The 11,106-nt window shown below is 36.7% G+C and overlaps 1 pseudogene; it reads right to left on the bottom strand.

The window, feature by feature from the left end:
• Positions 1-633: 633 nt before the first annotated feature.
• Positions 634-10,511, bottom strand: LOC145111742 (disease resistance protein RPV1-like; annotated as a pseudogene).
• Positions 10,512-11,106: the final 595 nt, after the last annotated feature.

Genomic DNA, 11,106 nt, shown 5'->3' with positions numbered 1-11,106 from the left:
TCATTATTTTTTACTAAAATATCTTTACTTTTTGTTAAAATATCATTATTTTTTATTGAAATATCATTAATTCTTGCCGAAATGTTATACATTATTAAATTTTACGTATTAAAAAACTTTTTTTGGTTTATAAAGTTAGTTTATTATAACTTTTTAATATCTGCAGTAGTATGCAGATGTTAAAAAAACAAACACGCTTCTTATTACAGTCTGCAGTCGTTTGGTCCACCTCTTCTACTGCAGAGGGTTGCAGAGGTGGTCCGCAGACTTCATGAATTTTTGCTTCAGAAAATCAAACAGAACCTTAAGCTCCAAATTTAACAGAAACGACATATATGCTACCCTACGAAAACCAAGTTTTAAACTACAACATGGGTTCTTATTGTATGCATAGCACTTGTATTTTCTTCTAATATAATTATAATTTTGGCAGAAAATTAATTATTGTGATATCAATTTCACAATTCTAACCAAAGTAAGATAACCAATACAAAACAAAGAAAGTAAATGTTATAATCTTCTATCTTTTTTTTATTGGCATTTTTCCGAGCCTTCTGAGCCTCTCAAAATCATCCCTGGAGCACCGCACTTAGAGGAAACTACTATATTGAGGACTGAGGTTGCCTGAGTTATTCACAGATCCACATAGTTAAAATTCCCCGAGCATAAGCATCGTATCTCGGATCTAAAACCAGATGACTGAAGCAGCCCTCTTGACCCAATAATACGTAGCCCTTTCAAGAAGAAGATGTTCTCCGGAAGATTACTTATGCTCGTACCTCTTAAATCTAACTTTTCTAAACATTCTAAACGCTCAAATTCCTCAGGCAATTTCTCAAGTTGAATACAAGAGTACATACAGAGATATTTTAGACACTTCATCTTACAGATGCTGTCTGGGATATCTCGTAAAAACTTGCAATGGTTGAGTTCGAGATTCTCCAGAGATTCCAAATGGCCAAGATCAGCAGGTAACTTCTCAAGCAATGAACAACCAGGGAGTTTGAGAGATTTGAGATATTTCAACATGCAAATGCTATCAGGAAGATCTTTAATCTTTGCATCTATCAAAGTTATCTCCTTTAAACGTTCTAATCGGCCAAGATCATCAGGTAACTTCTCAAGCAATGGACAATAACTAAGATTCAGAGATTCAAGATGTTTCAGCTTACAAATGGTATCAGGAAGATCTTTAATATTTGTATCATACAGATGTAGCCTTTCTAGACATTCTAGCTGGTCAAGCTCCTTGGGAGCCTCTGGAAGACTGCCTTGGAGTGTAAGCTCTCTTAGATGTTGTAACCCACAAATGCTTCTTGAAAATATCTCAAGGTTTGTGCAAGGACACAGACCTAAGGAAATCAGGCTTCCAAGGTTTCTTGTAAATAAGGGTTGATCTTCAACATAAAAACATAAAAACTGAAACTTTGGAAATTTATTTTCGGGGTGAACTGGGCATTCATCTAGGGACTCCGCAGTCATATACAACTTAGCTAAAGGAACAACCTTAAGTGGTTCATCCTGGCTACAAAAAGAATAATCCTTCTGTTGTGAAATACGAAGGATCCGAATAGACTTAAATAATATTAGCTCAATGCGGAATGGGATCAAAAATTATCAAAGCGTAATAATCACAACGAAATACGAATAAAATAAATAGAATAGAGACACAGGAATTTACGTGGAAACCCAAATCGGGAAAAAACCACGGGCGGAGGAAGCCGAGAAACAATTCACTATAATTTGCAGTGTTTACAGGGATTATGAAAGAGATTACAAATAGAGTGAGAGGGCTAAAATATATGGTGGTGTATCAGTATATATATATATATATGTAATGTTTTACTATATATATATATTTGATTGTTTGGTTCATTCGTAATGAAATGGCTTAGGCTATTTATAGCCAAAGAAAAGAACATATGAAAGGATAAAAAATGTCGTCGTCCAAAAATGTTGCGCCTTCAAATTTGAATACTATTCATGACCAAACACTCCGCCTACAAACTTTTGAATAACAAATCTCCAAATTCACATGTGCCGTCCAATTCTTCAAACATTTCACATATATATTACTATTCATAGTCAAACTATGAATAGTAAATGATAAGTTACGGAAATAACCCCTGAACTATTTGCCACTTGCTAATTTTGGAGGCAACATTTTCCACAATCTCCACCTTGACATCAAAATTAAGCAAGTCATGCTTTACGATTAGTCAAAAAACTATAGCTCATCAAACTCTAAAACTTCCATAAGAACCTGCAAAATTATATAGAGAAAAATTGTTTCCGAAAAATAAATAATACTTCCTCCACCTACGAGCCTTCAGGCTCAACTGCGATCAGAAACACCCACCATGTCCAAACATAATTTGAACTTGGCTATAGGAAGACTTTTAGTGAACATATCAGTGGGATTATAATCTGTATGAATCTTGTCCACAACACAATCACCTTTTTCAATGATATCCCGCACAAAATGATAACGAATATCAATATGCTTTGTTCGGTCATGAAACATTTGATCTTTACTCAAGAAGATAGCACTCTGGTTGTCACAGAAAACTGTGGTCACCTTTATTCTATCATCGAGTTCTCCGAATAACCCCTTCAACCAGATATCTTCCTTAACTGCTTCTGTAATCGCCATGTACTCTGCCTCGGTAGAAGACAGGGCAACTGTAGACTGTAACTGGGCTTTCCAACTAACAGCACAACCATTTAGTGTAAACACATACCCTGTAATTGATCTTCGTTTATCCAAATCTTTTCCATAATCTGAATCAACATATCCGAACACCCCAGTGTTAGATTTGCCAAAACGTAAACACATGGAAGACGTACCTCGTAAATAACGAAAAATCCACTGTACTGCTTTCCAGTGTTCTTTCCCCGGGTTCGCCATGTATCTACTAACCATGCTAACAGCATAAGCCAAATCAGGGCGTGTGCAGATCATAGCATACATTAAAGATCCAACAGCACTAGAGTATGGAACACGTGTCATGTAAGCCATATCAGTCTCATTAGTAGGACTCAAAGCGGATGATAGCTTGAAATGAGCTGCAAAAGGTGTGTTGACAGACTTTGCTTCGTGCATATTGAAGCGTCTTAGCACTTTCTCAATATAACTTTTCTGAGAAAGATGCAAGATCCTAGACTTCCTGTCACGAATAATTTCCATACCTAAAATCTTTTTGGCAGCTCCTAAGTCCTTCATTTCAAATTCAGCTTTCAACTGGTCTTTTAACTTCTGAATCTCCTTCATATCTTTTGCTGCAATCAACATGTCATCAACGTACAAGAGTAAGTAGATCTTTGAACTATTGTCACCTTTCTTGAAATAAACGCAGCTATCATAGGTGCACCTGCTGAATTTGTGACTGGTCATGAAAGAATCGAACCTCTTGTACCATTGTCTAGGAGACTGCTTGAGGCCATAAAGAGATTTGTTCAACTTGCATACGTAGTTCTCCTTTCCAGGAACTACAAAACCTTCAGGTTGTTGCATAAAAATCTCTTCCTCAAGCTCACCATTTAGGAAAGCTGTAGTGACATCAAGTTGTTCTAACTCAAAATCGTTAGAAGCAACTAACCCCAACAATACACGAATGGAAGTATGTTTGACAACTGGGGAATAAATGTCAGTGTAATCAATACCAGGAATCTGACTGTAGCCTTTAGCTACTAACCGAGCTTTGTATCTTGGTTTATCATTTGGGTTGACAGGTTCCTTGAGCTTATAGACCCACTTGCATTTAACTGGTCTCTTCCTTTTCGGAATAGGAACTAAATTCCAAGTACTGTTTCGCTGCAAGGATTCCATCTCATTTTGCATAGCGAGCATCCAATCATTTGAGTCTTCAGATTTGATAGCCTCGTCATAATTTGCAGGCTCCGTTGCGTACTCAATATTATCAGCAACAATAAAAGCATAGGCAACCAAATCAGATTCAGCATACCTCTTCGGAGGAATAATCTGTCTTCTCGGTCTATCTCTTGCAATGCTTGGAGTAGTAGCTTGTGGTTGTGAAGGTGTTGAATCTTCACTAACAACATGCTCATCCGACGAAGAAGAATCTTGATGCTGATTTGTACTCTGATTAGTGGTAGGTGAAGTAGGAAGCTCCACCTCCATTTGAGCATACTCTTTATTTGCTTCGGATGATACATCTGATGCATCTGTTCTTTTAGAAGAGTCAGCAACTGGTTGAACCATAGCAGACTCATCAAAAGTAACATCTCTTGAGATGATAATTTTCTTCAAATCAAAGCTCCATAACTTGTAACCCTTTACACCTTGATTGTACCCAAGAAAAACGCATTTGATTGCTCTTGGTTCTAGCTTCCCATTGTCAACTCGTGCATACGCTGGACATCCGAATGGTTTTAAATCTGAATAATTGGCAGGTTTACCGGACCATAACTCAAACGGAGTTTTCTTCTCGATTGCTCGTGACGGTGATCAGTTGATAACATAGCAAGCAGTCGAAGCAGCCTCCGCCCAAAAAGACTTTGGCAATTTGGAATTAGAAAGCATACACCGGACCTTCTCCATAATGGTGCGATGCATCCTTTCAGCTACACCATTTTGTTGAGGTGAATGGACTACTGTGCGATGTCGAGTAATGCCTTCCTTTTGACAATAGACATTAAACTCTTCTGAGCAAAACTCAAGTCCATTATCTGTACGAAGATACTTTACCACCAGACCTGATTGCTTTTCAACCTGAACTTTCCAATTTCTGAAGGTATAGAAAACGTATCCTTTATGTTTTAAGAAGAAAGACCACACCTTCCTGGAGAAATCATCAATAATAGTGAGCATATAAATGGCTCCACCTTTTGAAGCAACTCGAGCCGGTCCCTACAAATCCGAGTGAACATAATCAAGTGGTCCTTTCGTTGTATGGATGCCACTTGCAAACCTCACTCGTTTTGCCTTGCCATATACACAGTCTTCACAGAAATCCAAATCAACAATCTTTTGTTGACCAAGTAAACCTCTTTGACTCAATTCTGACATGCCTTGAAAACTCATATGGCCGAGTCGAAGGTGCCAAAGACGGGACTGATCTGGATCAGAAAGAGACTTTGAAACAACAGCAGCATCACTCGAAATTGTTTGCCCGTCAAGAAAGTAAAGATCTGAGGTTTTTCGTTTGGCTCTCAGTTTGTCGGAGCCGTCTTTGAATACCCTGAGAACTCCACCTTCACCAGCAAACTCGTATCCCCTTTTGTCAAAGGAACTGAGAGATAACAAGTTTCTTCTGAGGTCAGGAACATATCTAACATCCCCCATGGTTCGAATAACTCCGTCAAACATACGGATCCTGACTGAACCATGTCCAAGAACTGGACATGTAGTATTGTTACCCATCAACACATAGCCCTGGTTAACCTTTTCAAATGTGTAAAACCAACTTTTGTTGTGACACATATGAAAAGTACAACCAGAGTCGAGTATCCAATCACCAGTGGAATCCAGTTTATCTGAATAAACTGTCAAAAGTTCTCCAATACCTTCGACCTCAGCTAGATCGGTTTCACCCAAAATGCTAGCTTGTTTACCATTTGCTGCCGTCTTCTCTTTTTCTTTATTCTTCAACTTGAAGCATTCTTCAAGCACATGTCCCTTCTTGTGACAATAGTTGCAAAACTTTCGTTTGCCTTTTGATTTGGATCTGGTTCTGTTAGAAGATTGAGAAGTTCTACTTCTCTCTGTTGTTCTTCCTCTAGCATTCAAACCTTCGGCTTTAGCATCACTTGAACCACCACCAGTAATATGCTTCATCTTCTCTTTGGAATCCAAAGCTGTATAGACTTCATCTAAAACTAAAGTGTCACGGCTATAGATAATAGTATCACGAAAATGGCTATAGGATTCTGGCAACGACGACAGTAAGAATAAAGCCAAGTCTTCATCTTCATACTGAACATCCATATTCTCTAAGTTATTTACTAACTCTTTAAATGTGGATATATGTTCAGTTAAAGAGCCTCCTTCAATCATCTTGAGATTGAACAACCGTTGCTTCAAATGCAACTTGTTTGGTAAGCTCTTGGTCATCAACAGTTGCTCCAACTTTAGCCATAAAGAAGCCGCTGACGTTTCTTTTAGAACATCTTGCAAAACATCGTTTGACAAGTGCAAACGAATCTGGGATAAAGCCTTCAGATCTTTCATCTCCTTTTCTTCTTCGGTCCATGTATCGGGCATCTTATTGAAACCCAAAAGCGCCTTGTGTAAATCCATCTGAATGAGAATGTCTCTCATCTTTACTTGCCACAACGGAAATCGTATGTTACGATCCAGTAGTGGAATATCGTATTTTACCGAAGACATGATTAATTACTTGATAAAATGATCCCAATGAGCTAATATTACAACCCGGATGCTCTGATACCAATTGTTGTGAAATACGAAGGATCCGAATAGACTTAAATAATATTAGCTCAATGCGGAATGGGATCAAAAATTATCAAAGCGTAATCATCACAACGAAATACGAATAAAATAAATAGAATAGAGACACAGGAATTTACGTGGAAACCCAAATCGGGAAAAAACCACGGGCGGAGGAAGCCGAGAAACAATTCACTATAATTTGCAGTGTTTACAGGGATTATGAAAGAGATTACAAATAGAGTGAGAGGGCTAAAATATATGGTGGTGTATCAGTATATATATATATATATATATATATATATATATATATATATATATATATATATATATATATATATATATATATATATATATATATATATATATATATATGTAATGTTTTACTATATATATATATATTTGATTGTTTGGTTCATTCGTAATGAAATGGCTTAGGCTATTTATAGCCAAAGAAAAGAACATATGAAAGGATAAAAAATGCCGTCGTCCCAAAATGTTGCGTCTTCAAATTTGAATACTATTCATGACCAAACACTCCGCCTACAAACTTCTGAATAACAAATCTCCAAATTCACATGTGCCGTCCAATTCTTCAAACATTTCACATATATATTACTATTCATAGTCAAACTATGAATAGTAAATGATAAGTTACGGAAATAACCCCTGAACTATTTGCCACTTGCTAATTTTGGAGGCAACATTTTCCACACTTTCTACAAGAACCATCATTCTTTATTTGAAACTTAAAAGATTTAAACCTCAAACAACCACTTAAGTCTAAGTAGACAAGCTTTTTGATACATTCATCGGCCATATGAAGTTCTAGAAGATTGGAACAGTTTTTAAGATCTAACGTCTTGAGATTTGGAGTAAGCCTGAGGTCAAGGTTCCTAAACTTTGAACCACTAATTTTGAGGGATGTGAGCTTTTGAAATCCATCGGCCATGTGAAGTTCTTCCAAATCAGAACAATTTTTAAGATCTAACATCTCTAGATTAGGAGTCAGCCTGAGGTCAAAGTTCCTCAAGCTTGAACAACTAATGTAAAGCGATTTGAGCTTTTGACATTCATCAGCCATGTAAAGTTTCTCCAAATCATGACAATTTCTAAGATCTAAAAACTCAATATTCGGAGTCAGCCCAATGTCAGGGGTCCTCAACTTTGAATCCCATAGTTTGAGGTATCTCAGATTTGGAGCTCTACCAGGCATTTGAAGTTCTATCAAATCCGAACACTCATCAAGATATAACCACTCGAGATTAGGAGCTGACCCAAGGACAATGGTCCTCAACATTGAACAACTGAGTTCAATGCTTATGAGCTTTACACATTCAGTATGCATGTGAACTTCAACCAACTCATTGCATCCTGTAAGATTCAGTGTCTCGATATTTGGAGTAAGCCCAAGATCAAGGGTCCTCAACATTGAATCCCTTACCTCAAGGAATCTGAGCTTGTTAAGAACCTAAAATAAGCAAAATAAAAACATGAATATATATTAGTGTAATAACAAAGCAATGGATGTATATATTTCAAATGAGTGACATAAAAGAAACAATCAACCATAATTCTACCTTTCGTTCTCCCCCTTCCCAAAGTTGTACGATTCTGCTGCGAGTAATCTCTAGTGTAACAAGATTTTCTCCTTGAAATGTTTTGGGTAAATACCTAAAAGGGTAATAGCTCCAACGCATATATCTTAACGCGTTAAATTTATCAAACTTCCAGTTTTGATGAGACCAATCACTTGTACTTGCATCAATAAATGGCATTGACACGCCAAGAAATCTAACTTCCTTCATCTTTCTAAGACCTTTCATCACAATTTCGGGACTGAGTTTACACCCGTTGAATAGTATATATCTTGTTGCTTTAGTACCCTGTAATCCAAAAAGAATGCACCATGAAATTTGTGTCGTAATAAATCATAATATGTTAGTTTCGACTTAGAAATAAACTTGATCCCTACCAAGTCATTAGCAAATATATCTTCAATTTCCTTGCCAATCCACAATCGACTATGTTTAAAAGGCTTATCAGGATGTGAACGACGAACAATATTCTTGCCCATTTCTTCAATATTATCATGCATTCCCAGAACTCTTAAACCATATCTAGCATTAACAGTTATGAGAGATTTTTGCTCAAGAACTCTTAAACCATTTCTAGCATGAAATCCACAGCTTTCAAGCGTTTTGATTGCAAAGCATTTCGACTTTCCTTTCGGTATGCATGCAACGTCAAGGAAGATTTCCTTGTAATCCTCTTCTAGACTGATATAACTTATCTCCAATTTTTTCAGAGTTTCCATTAATGGAATTGTTTTTAGTCTTTTCAGGGTATCTATCCATTCAAACTCATTTTTACCACAGAGAAATGAACCCAAAACTTTGATCGTTAAGGGAAGACCAGCAGCATAATGCACAACTTGTTGTGATAACTCTTCGTAACCTAGATTTGGAGTAACTCTTCCAAATGCATACTTACTGAAGAGGCAAATTGCTTCGTCATCCAATAACAACATGATGTTATGAATGGACTTCACTCCATGTGCAACAAGTAATTGCTCATCTCTTGTTGTAATGATAATTCTGCTTCCTGGCTTAAACCAATTCATCTCACCGGATAAGGCCTCAAGCTGCTCTATATGATCTACATCATCTAGAACAAGAAAAACCTTTTTACTACACATCCTCCTCTTCATCATGTTTTTTCCATCATAAACACTACTAACAGAGATGCCCCAATCATTGAAGACATCAAAAAGAATTTGGTTTTGCAAAGACTTCAGTCCAAACAAAGAAGCTTTTGAAACTTCCCTGACATTCTCAACGAAGCTTTTACCTTCAAATTGAAAGGAAATTTGATCAAAAACAGCTCTGGCCAAAGTTGTCTTCCCACCACCTCCCATTCCCTTGATCCCAATCATGCGAACATCATTCAAACTAGTATCTAGAGATGATAAAACATCACAGATTCGGGTCTCCATGCCTATTAATTTTTCATCAAAGCTAAAATTGATGGATCGTAACTCTAGTGAAATCTCTCCAATAACTTTTTGGATACTGTATAATCGTAACTCTAGTGAAATCTCTCCAACAACTTTTTGGATGAATTTTGCTTCATGTCTTTTACTTAAAAATTCCACATGCAGAATTAGTTTCAGATCAACGAACAAATGTATAGGAAGTAATAAAAGAGTTGTATAATCATATTTCAAGTTCAATCTTTTAACAAGACTCCAAGTTTGAATTAAAATTTGAGAATATACAACATGACATGCCATGTCCAAGCCTTTTACATCAAGGGTGAACTCAGATTACAAAAAACAAAATGAAAGAATATTGCAGATATATGATTGACAGAATTGTAAAGACCGTGCAAATGAAAATACTGAAATTGGAATCCCATTTCGAATAATAATGATTAGCAACTATATATTTCATCGTTTTGAGCTGGAATTATAAGAAATTCAAAATCGATGGTGCTTGTGTAATGTTTCTATTATATTATACCTTGATTGAAACAAAAAAATGTGGCCAAAATTGATGAGAAAGACCAGAACCACGAGCAGTCAAAATAACCGGATAATGCAAAAAATATGATGAAGCGATTACCTATCGGCAATGTTCTTCAACTCCCATCCAGCCAGATCCGCTGCTTCTTTTAAAGCCATCCTCCATTTCCCAGCAGCCTCTTCGTTTTCATGCTTGGCAAAGGCTTTTTCAACTGACCCGCTTTGTTTGCGTACTTCTGAGGGTTCCACATCATAGAAGACTGGGTAGGCGGTATGCTCGTTGGTTTTGTGACATTCCATTATCTTCACAAGCTCATCCAAACACCAAGTAGAAGAGGCATAGTTTTTTGAGAAAACAATGATGTAGAGCTTTGAATCTTCTATGGATCCGATGAGTTCATCACTGATCTTTTTGGCCTTATTGATTCTTTCGTCGTCTTTGTAAGTGTGAATGCCTTTCTGTTGTAGAGCATAGTAAAGATGATCAACGAGGTTTGTACGAGTGTCTTCGCCTCTAAAACTCAAAAACACATCATACTTAAATGTCTTGTGGACGAATGAAGTGGAAGAAGACGCCATTAATGGTATGCGGAGCCTAAATTTCAAATCTGTATCAGGAGGTATTAATTGCGAAGAGGCCCCTATGAGAATTGATATAACTATATTATACTCAACAACAATGGTTGTGTCACATTGAAAGTGATCCCCAAGATTACCGTCAAAACTCAAAACCCCCCAAGCCACACAAACGCTATCCTTCAGTATATAGATTATGGGTATTTTAAAATAAATACTATTATGGGTAGAATTTTTACCTTACCACTTTTAATATCTTGAACTCATGCTAACATCCTGGGTAGCCCAAAATCTTGGATTTAGTTAATATCTAAAAGTGTTTATGGTTGTTCCTGGTACAAGAAAATACCGTTTTTATCTCGTGTGACTTTAATGCCTAAAAAATGATGCAATGGCTCGAGATCTGTCATGGCAAACTCTATTGACAAGTCATTGATAATTTGCTTCAATAATACTGTGTTAGAAGCTGTGTGTCAGAAGTCGTTAAAACAATGTCGTCAACATAAAGTAATATAAAAAGCTATCTGAGCGCCTTTGTGATAAATAAAAAGTGACGTGTCACTAATGTTGCTCCAAAATCCTCGGGTAACAATGAAGG

Source organism: Lactuca virosa, chromosome 5, assembly GCF_052849685.1.
Source record: "Lactuca virosa cultivar CGN04683 chromosome 5, Lactuca_virosa_CGN04683_v6, whole genome shotgun sequence".
Lineage (NCBI taxonomy): Eukaryota > Viridiplantae > Streptophyta > Magnoliopsida > Asterales > Asteraceae > Lactuca > Lactuca virosa.
This window is presented reverse-complemented; position numbering and strand designations above follow the sequence as displayed.